The sequence below is a fragment of the Pinus tabuliformis genome, chromosome 6, assembly GCF_031772625.1.
Source record: "Pinus tabuliformis cultivar Carrire ecotype Pingquan chromosome 6, CPIR1, whole genome shotgun sequence".
Taxonomy (NCBI): Eukaryota; Viridiplantae; Streptophyta; class Pinopsida; order Pinales; family Pinaceae; genus Pinus; species Pinus tabuliformis.
In genome coordinates this window covers 1,624,882,430-1,624,892,319 of record NC_142292.1, presented here as the reverse complement: position 1 = coordinate 1,624,892,319, position 9,890 = coordinate 1,624,882,430, and the positions used below count along the sequence as shown (strand labels likewise).

Below are 9,890 nucleotides of genomic sequence, written 5' to 3'. Positions count from 1 at the left end.
ATCCATGAAATAGATGTATGTCATTGATAGAATTGGTTCAAGTAACGGAATCTAACTAATGGATTGAATGAATTCTTCGATGGAAATAGTATAACCTAATACGATCACTTTTGATAAGACTAGTAGTAAAAACTTACGTGCATCAGAAAATGTTCTGATCAACACATGTCTGGTATAATTTCGAAAGAATAGGATTCGTACGAATAAGAACCTTATGCTCCTCCAGAAGACGTTCGTCAGACATGAGAGATATTTTTCTTGGATCTCCACGATTTAGATGGAATTGTGAATCTATCCCGCTTCGGTGATGATATAGAAGTATCCCATATCGAATTTATCCAGAGGCCCACCCATGACCCTGGAATGATAAGGACTAGTCCGTCCAGATCCTGACATGATCATTCTTGGAAATAAAATAGAGTGTCTAGAAATCCATTGGCTATCGATCATGAAAAAGAAGTATTAGCATGAAATAGCAACAATATTCCTGGGGAAGAACAGAAGGAAGATCTCCTAAAAATCATTGGGAATTATCTATAGGGATCTCTGTGGGATTCTGACTTAGAAGGACTACCTCTGTGTCACCCTAAAATCTATTGATCTTCCTATGTTTTTGATAGAGAAATTTTATTCTTCGGCGAGGGAAGAATATTTCTTGTAGATTCAATATGATTATTATATTTTATCCTCGAAAGAAGGGTCTTTTTCCAAACTGAATTATCGATCTGGTGAATGTATCTAATGGATAGATACACTATATTTTTATAGTATATCTATCCATTAGATACTAGATTTTCTTTTTCACTATTCTACGGGGATTAAGAGCTTAATTTATTAACTTATTGGATCGGGACTTGCGGGGCTCGAACCCGCAAGTCCCTCTTGGCAGGGCGGTACTCTAACCAATTGAACTACAATCCCAATACAGTACAGTTCACTTACTATTGGATCGGGACTGACGGGACTCGAACCCGCAACTTCCGTCTTGATAGGGCGGTACTCTAACCAATTGAGCTACAATCCCAATACAGTACAGTTCACCTACTATTGGATAATATTTATTCCATGATAGGTGCTAGATAGGTCATATAGATTATGCGAGTGCTAGGTCGATTAAATATCTTATCCTTCTCTTTCATTTTTGAAATGTATCGATTCATATGGAATTGGGCATCTACGATATGAATAGATATCGATGTTGGGGTTCAATAACCCATTATCTTTTCATTCATGATTAGCATGAATATAACCATACCGATAGATTGGTATTGATGATATTGGTTGGGTCGAGCTGGATTTGAACCAGCGTAGGCATATTGCCAACGGATTTACAGTCCGTCCTCATTAACCACTCGGGCATCGACCCAGGAACAAGACAGTAATTGAAAATTATTTAGGATACCTAACGAATGGATCATGGTACCCCCAGGGGAAGTTGAATCCCCGTTGCCTCCTTGAAAGAGAGATGTCCTGATCCACTAGACGATAGGGGCCACCAATCTATTCTTTATAATATGAAAGTGATCGGGAAGTTGTCAATAGTATGACCAGAATTCTTGGTTTCCTCAAGTTTTTTTTTCTCAATAAACTTGCCTATCGATAAAATGGAGTCCCTTCAGAAATTACTTATTGCAACTAAAACAACTCTAAAGCAATTTCCGGAATCTCTATTTGTGATCCATCGGCCCAGTTCCGATAAAAAAGACTTTATGGACTCAAATTATACAAAATGTTTCATGCTTGATAATTTTAATCATTTTAATAGTGAATGGGGCTTATCGTCTTCTGATCGAAGTTATTTGGAAAAGACTCAAAAAAAGATAAATGGGTTGGTTGGACAAAAGATCGATCCGTATGTTACAATCGGATCGTGGTGGGTATAGTTTAGCGGTAAAAGTGTGATTTGTTACATTATCAACTCGAATAATGGAAGGATCTTTTACATGGATCTTTGATCCATCTAAAGCTCTATTTCCAGATAGGTTCAAAACCACCCCTATACCATCCATCCAGAGTTCATATGTTACACAACTTCATATACTTTACATTCCCATATTAGAGTATAGTGCTTCACTTCTTTCCATTAAAACAAATGCCTGTTGGTGTTCCAAAAGTGCCTTTCCGAGCCCCTGGAGATGAAGATGCAACTTGGGTCGACTTATACAACCGACTTTATTGAGAGAGATTACTTTTTTTGGCTCAGGATATCAATCACGAGATTGCAAATCAACTCATGGGTCTCATGGTATATTTGAGTGCAGAAGATGCAAATAAAGATATTTTCTCATTTATCAACTGTCCTGGTGGATCAGTAATACCAGGGGTAGGTCTTTTCGATATGATGCAAGCAATAGTACCAGTTGTACATACAATATGCATGGGGGTAGCTGCTTCAATGGGATCTTTCATCCTAATCAGGGGAGAAATACCTAAATGTATAGCATTACCTCACGCTAGGGTTATGATCCACCAACCTACTAGTTCCTATTATGACGGATCGGCTACAGATTTTCATAACGAATCGAAACACGTAACGATGCTTCGCGATTACATAACCAAATGTTATATAGAAAGAACGGGCCACCCCGAAGAGGTCATTCAACGGGACCTGAACAGAGATGTTTTTATGTCAGCAACAGAAGCCCAAGCTTATGGCATTGTTGATGTCGTAGCAGAAGGTTGATCTCATAGTGGAAGATCCTCTTTTTCATTTAGTTTTATAATGAACTGTAAACTGTGATCTCTTTTTTCATTTTCAAAAAAAGGGGGGGGGGGGAAGTGATTCATTTCATAATCACCTGATATGGTATGGTTAGGATCAATCTGAACCAGTTGATTCCGCATACAATACAGCTAGAATGCCCACTATTCAAAAACTTATTAGAAATGCAAGACAGCCAATAGAGAATAGAAAAAAATCTCCTGCTCTTCGAGGATGTCCTTAGCGTAGAGGAGTATGTGCTAGGGTGTATGTGCGACTCTTTTGGATTAGAAACTTAAACAGACTGGGAAATTATTACAACGGAATAACAGAAGAATTTTCCCGCTGTAATCAAGTAAAGATCCATCATCTAACCTTACCGGGGATGAAATTTATGGTTTCCATTGGTGCAAATCCAATCACCTTGATGTGGGATGAAAAGCAATTCCTCATTGGTAGCAAATGGTCATCAATCCATTGAGCAGGGAAATCATGCAAATTGAAGAAGCATAAAGTTTATGCTCATATTGCCGCGAGAACGGAACAACAGGGTCAGCTACCTGGCCAACCCCAGAATTACATGTCGTTACTGTATTAATAGATCTTGTAATGAGAGTATTTATTACTTAATGATTCAAGAGTAGAGCTGGAGATGGTAAACCGTACAAATCACCAATAACATACTCATCTCATATTTAAGAAATGAATAAAAGGCTCCGGTGTATAGAAAGGACCTTACCGTTGGAGAAAGAACCATAGAAACGATGAAACCCGTGATTTTTTCTCATTCTCAATACAAGGTCCCAGTCCTTGCCTACCAGGAAGATTCCTATCCAAAGGGAATTATGGTTGGGAAGGTTGCAGTAGCAAAAGCCATTGGAACTTTTATTTTCTAAATAAGAAGAATCAGTGTTATTCTCAATGGACCAAACAAAACAAATGACAAAACGAGAAAAATATTAGCGATTCATGAGAGTAAACTTCAATGACCAGAGTGAAACGTGGATATATAGCTCGAAAACGTCGGAAAAAAATTCTTGCATTTGTATCAGGCTCTCGAGGGGCCCATTCGAAACTTTTTCGAACTGCTAACCAACAGAAAGCTAGAGCCTTAGCTTCCGCCCACCAAGATAGAGGTAAATGCAAGAGAGATATTCGTCGTTTGTGGATTACTCGGATCAATGCAGTAGCTCGTGCCAATGGGGTTTCTTATAATAGATTCATCCAATATTTGTACAAGAGGCAGTTGCTTCCAAATCGTAAAACACTTGCACAAATAGCTGTATTAGATAGTAATTTCTTTTCCACCATCTTGAACAACTTATCGTATGATGAAATAGGTTAGGTATAGATGAAATAAATAGGTAAAGATGGAATTGATAGAACAGATTCTCTCGGAGAATTCCCTCCGGGAAGGTCGAAATATTTAAAAGTTTTTTCATATTGGATTGGAAATTAACAAAAAGAATTCAATCCAATTCTTTTCCAAAAATGAAATCCTGTTTACTTTTTCAACAATAGACTCAAGATCTGCATCTTTATCGAATAGATATTCCAACTCTGATTTGATTAAGGAGTAGACTTATTTCCCATGGATCAAATTAGTTTTCATTATAAAGAAAAGGTAACAAAGATAGAATACGAGCTCGTTTAATAGCGTTAGTCATTAGACGTTGTTGTTTTGAAGTTAATCTATTCACTCGGCTAGATAATATTTTTCCTTGCTCACTAATAAATCGACTAATTAGGCTCATATTTTTATAATCGATCCGATCTCCCGACGTAATAGGTGACAAATGTCTACGAATTGGTTTCAAATATCTACGAATTGGTTTAAAACGTCTGCGAATTGGTTTCAAATGTCTACGAAAAGATCGCTTGGGTTTATCCATAGTTTGTTTCATGAACCTTTTGAATACTATTTATTCCAAATCTTTTTAAAATATTGTTCCATTAAAGATCTTGTTGAAATACCATTTCTTTTTATATCTGTGATTTATTCCTATCCATGGGTAGGAGTAGTACGTTTAATCTCTTTTTTTATCTCTCCATGAATGGTATGCTTGTAATAATAGGGACAAAATTTATTTGATTCCAATCGAATAGGTGTATTGCGTCGATTTTTCCAAGTTGTATATCTAGAAATCCCCGGGAATCTTTTATAAACACTATCTTGGGTACAACTAGTGCACTCCAAAGTAATTGTTACTCTTATATCTCCGCTCTTGGCCATAAACTTACTTTGAATATTGGGTTTTGCTTTTCGACCTCAAAAATAAAAAGGGGAAAAAGGGATAGAAGTTGATAGCCAGAGATCCTACGGTGAAACATTTGAAAGTAAAAAAATGATTGATCAGAAGTGAGTTTTCAGTTCTACTTACAAAATTGAATGTGGAAAGAATCTTTAGATCCATATTTCTACTTGAATTCTACCCCCTTCCAGTCCTAAACTTAGATCCTTTTTGGGGCTGAATGCACTAATTTCTCCAAGAGGTAGGAGAAGTCAATCTAGCACAATCTTTTTTCCCTTGGTTTTAAGGGGAGGAAAAAAATTAAAAAAAGGAAAGAATAAGAGCATCTAGAAAAAAACGATTGATTTCTATCAATAGGCCGGCTAAAAAACTGACGCATAAAATAGCTAACACAGGCGCTGTGGAAAGATAGGTCTTTAGATCTTGCATTATAAATTCTCCTTATTGATCATAATGTGTAAGTGATTCAACCGTATCAATAGTTATGAATCCTAGAGAAAACTCGGAACTAATGAATATATATATAATGTGATCCGGGTTGTGGTCCTATTTATAGAAAAGGAAAAATATGTTTCATCACCATAATTAATAGTGATATTCTAGATAATAGACCCTACATGTATAAAGTCTTTTCACTCACGAGACCAAAGAGAAATGAAGGTGGAAAAATGTGGAAACAGATTTCGAATTCTCTATAAAATAAAATGAAAATAACATTGTCTAATGATTAGAAGGGATGTAGTGCAGCTTGGTAGCGTGTTTGTTTTGGGTACAAAATGTCGCAGGTTCAAATCCTGTCATCCCTACCTTTCCCTTCTTTTCTATGGAAAGAAAGGAATGAAAGATCATTTGATATCGATTCGATGGGAACATCAAATAATTGAATCGTATCAGATGCGGAAGTGTTTTGCTCTAAGAGTATCAATAAAAGGTATTTTCCTTTATCTCTGAATATTAAAGAAAGCGCTCTTAGTTCAGTTCGGTTGAACGTAGGTCTCCAAAACCTGATGTCGTAGGTTCAAATCCTACAAAGCGTGATTCTGTTCCTATCAAATCCAACCCTCAAAATTATCGATAATTCATTCCAACTGGAATGAGCAATGGAATTTGACCTCCTAGGAAAAGTAGGAGGCCAATGAAATTGGAGGATATTCCACGATCAAATATCCAATTGATCACGACGTCGATATTGTGAATATGCAATTACGAATAATCTGGCCAAAGTTATAGGAATTAGACCTAACACAATTCTGGATGGCAAAGCCTCAATCATTTCTATTCAATGGAATAAGTAGGGATAATAGCTATACTGGATAGTACCCTTAATTTGCTATGAATCTTAATGATCAGAAATTTATATAGAGGGAATAAACAAAATTATTGAAATTGAAATAGTGAACTGAGAGGGTTTCCCCTTCCTTCATTTTGAATAAGTTGTATCTTGCTCGAACTAATGAATAGGACTAGGGTGAAAATGATAGAAGCCAATACGAAACCGAAATAACTAATTATAGTTATAGTAGGCGTGGAAGGACTGAATGAAATATGGTTTATACATATCTTCATGAGACAATTACCTAAATTTTTCTTTTCGTAACCTTGAGATCAGAATACAAAAGATCAATTGTCCCAATTCGTACCAATTCAGGATCCTATATCTACTATAGGATATGTATGAATGAACATGGATGAGGGAGATCTATAGTAGAAATCTCTTCATTATCCTAGAAATCCCCACATTCATCGAGAAACTAATGAATAGCACCCGCAAACCCCTTCACAAATTGTCGAATGTAATCTTCTTATAGGGTGAATGAATTCTCAATCAGTATGATTGGATCACCTGGCATTATCTTTTTACCAGTCGCTATCGGTCTAGACACTGAACCGGAAGAAAACTCTCCACAGGCATAGCCAAAGTTTTGTGAATTTCACGTTTAGGTGTAAGAAAGAATATGAATATCCAGTTTGTCCTTTCATTTCTCGATCTTATTGATCCAATCATTCGACCCTCTAGACGGATTAGGTTTTTTCAATATTCATTATTAGAGCGAGTAGAGCCCGATATTACAGAAATTCCACCTATTGCAAAGAGTAACTTGTAATTTCACATACCTAAAATTGACTAGGTTCTATTGCACTATCCACTTGGTTTTATCTAATAAGTAACACCTACTCGTTAATACAAGGTACTATATAATAAGTCTGTGGCATAACTCCATCTGTGCCGGATACTATTGGAAAAGAAACATACATCTGCGTAGCACCAATGATCCCCGTGCAATTTGAATTACTGGGTTCATCTACACGGGCATAATGTCATGTCAGAATGAAAAAAGGAAGAATATAAAAGAATAATATTCTGGATGAGTTTTATTGGTAGTGATTGATATCCTTTGCAAGCGGTACTCATCCTCTTTTTCAGTTCTAAAGCCACCCGTATGCAGAAGCTAATTCCAATCGAAAATTTCCACGGTCTATGCTATTTTTACAACATCGATTGAGGGAGTTGGGGTTCCTTACGCCCGGACGGACCTCGAAACATGCAATATTCTATTCTTTCTGTTGGGATTTATTCAACCAAACAAGATAGAATAACTGCTGGCAGGAACAGAATCATTCTATCCTCCCGTTCCTTCTCGATACTCATAAAAATTGTATTGCTGTGTCAAAATAAAGCTAGCTATACTGGTCCAGTAGACTTTAAAGATACCCTTGGTATAACATTGACAATCAAACAAGGATTGGAGAAGATATCAGTAGTTTTCCATTTCCTGATCTCTATCTTTCATGGGATCAATTCCCCCTTGACTGACTTTACAATAATATATGGAGCTGAGCATGTCTGGGAATATGGGAGAACGCTCCTTTGCTGACATTATTACTAGTATTAGATACTGGGTTATCCATAGCATTACCATACCTTCTCTATTCATTGCAGGTTGGTTATTTGTAAGCACGGGTTTGGCTTATGATGTGTTCGGGAGCCCCCGGCCAAATGAGTATTTCACAGAAAGTCGACAAGAGGTTCCATTAGTAACTAGCCATTTCGATCCGTTAGAGCAACTCGATGAATTTACTAGATCTTTTTAGGAGGCACTAATGACTATAGATAGAACTTATCCAATTTTTACAGTTAGATGGTTGGCCGTTCATGGGCTAGCTATCCCTACAATTTTTTTCTTGGGATCAATATTGGCAATGCAGTTCATCCAACGATAAACTCTATACTAAAGGAAGAGGAAGTATGTAGATATGACACAACCGAACCTGAACGACCAAAATGTTGAATTGAATCGTACCAGTCTCTACTGGGGGTTGCTACTAATTTTTTTTACTTGTTGTTCCATTCTCCAATTATTTTTTCAATTAGGAACAATGATAATATTCTCACTCCATTCGAAGAGATCCAATACGCATAATTATCTATGCTATGACTGTTTATGTCTCAAGTATGACCACTTAAGAAATGTGAAAGGGAGTAAGAGAAATGGCCGATACCACTGGAAGGATCCCTCTTGGTTGATAGGTACTATAACTGTATTATCGTGATTGGTCTACTGGGTGTCTTTTTCTATGGTTCATATTCCGGATTAGGGTCATCCCTATAGTAGGGCAAATGCACTTACTGTGGGAAATAGTATAGATGCAAAAGTGAAAAATCGATAAGGCCTTACCCTTCAAAGAAGGGTATGGCCTTATCGAAATCTCTTTTTGAGATTCTTTCTATATTAATTTGAATTAAAGAGAAGATTCGTACAAATAAAATGACTCTGTCATTTACTTCATTCAATGCCTTTCAGTCAAGTGATGAGCCAATCTATTCTTCCGCTATATGATCGGAAAAAAAATTGGATCAATCAAATTTCAATATCTGTCGAAGGAACAACAGAAAAACAAAGAATATTAAGTACTAAATATTTTCTCATTTCTCTAATGGAAGATTATGCAAAGTTTTTGTAAAAACCCGAACTATGAGAATCTAAATGTGCATATAGAATCTTTTCTTCTATTTTTTTTGGCTTACAAAATAAAAGAGGAGGAAAAACACCTTTATTCATTTTCTCTCACTAGGAACAAACCCTATCAAAAGTTTTATAGGTTTTTTTTATGAGTGATATTGCCCCTTACTTGTCTGCTCTTCCTTCTTTAGGAATTTTCAGTATAACATACAAAATAATCTTCAAATTACGAAGGAATTGACGAATAGGACAAGATCGGAAACCCAATTAGTTCTTTGAATAATGAAATAGGAGAATGGGATCAAAGAAAATATGAATCTTCTCCAAGATTGCTTAGTTATTCTCCTCATCTCTCCTCCCTACGATCTATCTCTATTTTCCGGATCATTTGGGACAAGAAAGGAGGGAATGGCATGTATATAGTACACGATATAGCATATCGGGGATCGTTCAACAAGTTGATCTGTTCTAGTGCTTATGGAAGTCACTCCCTATTTCAATTTTATTCCAATTTAGATATATCTAAATGAACATTTTATCAAGGGGAGAATAAGGATAAAAGGCTCTGAAGGGGTATTCATTTTTGAATCAATAAGTAAACTTCATGTTCAAAAATCTATGGACCTAAAGATTCATCTCGGCCAATTGAACTTTCCCAAATTGCTTCTTCTTAAAGACCAAAAATATCTGTGCTAGAATGACAGATGCTAAGAATAATAAAAGACCTTTAACACGTAATGGATCTTGAACTACTATCTTTGCATCTCCTTGACCAAATCCACCCAAATTAGGGTTATTCATTAATGGCTGATCGACCTTGATCAATTCGCCTTCTGAAATAAGAAGCTCTGGTCCTGGAGGTACAATGTCAACCATTTGCCCACCGTCTGATGTATTATCGATAGTTATCTCATATCCACCCTTTCTTTACGTAAAATTTTGCTCACTCTTCCTGTTGCTGAAGCACTATAGACC

General features: G+C 36.4%; 2 non-coding genes across 2 annotated transcripts; both read right to left on the bottom strand.

Annotated features, from left to right (window-relative positions):
* Positions 1–950: 950 nt before the first annotated feature.
* Positions 951–1,024, bottom strand: TRNAD-AUC (transfer RNA aspartic acid (anticodon AUC)). The gene has a single exon. It is a non-coding gene; the product is annotated as a tRNA-Asp (tRNA).
* A 258-nt stretch (positions 1,025–1,282) lies between these two features.
* On the bottom strand, positions 1,283–1,366 carry TRNAY-GUA (transfer RNA tyrosine (anticodon GUA)). Its single transcript has one exon. It is a non-coding gene; the product is annotated as a tRNA-Tyr (tRNA).
* Positions 1,367–9,890: the final 8,524 nt, after the last annotated feature.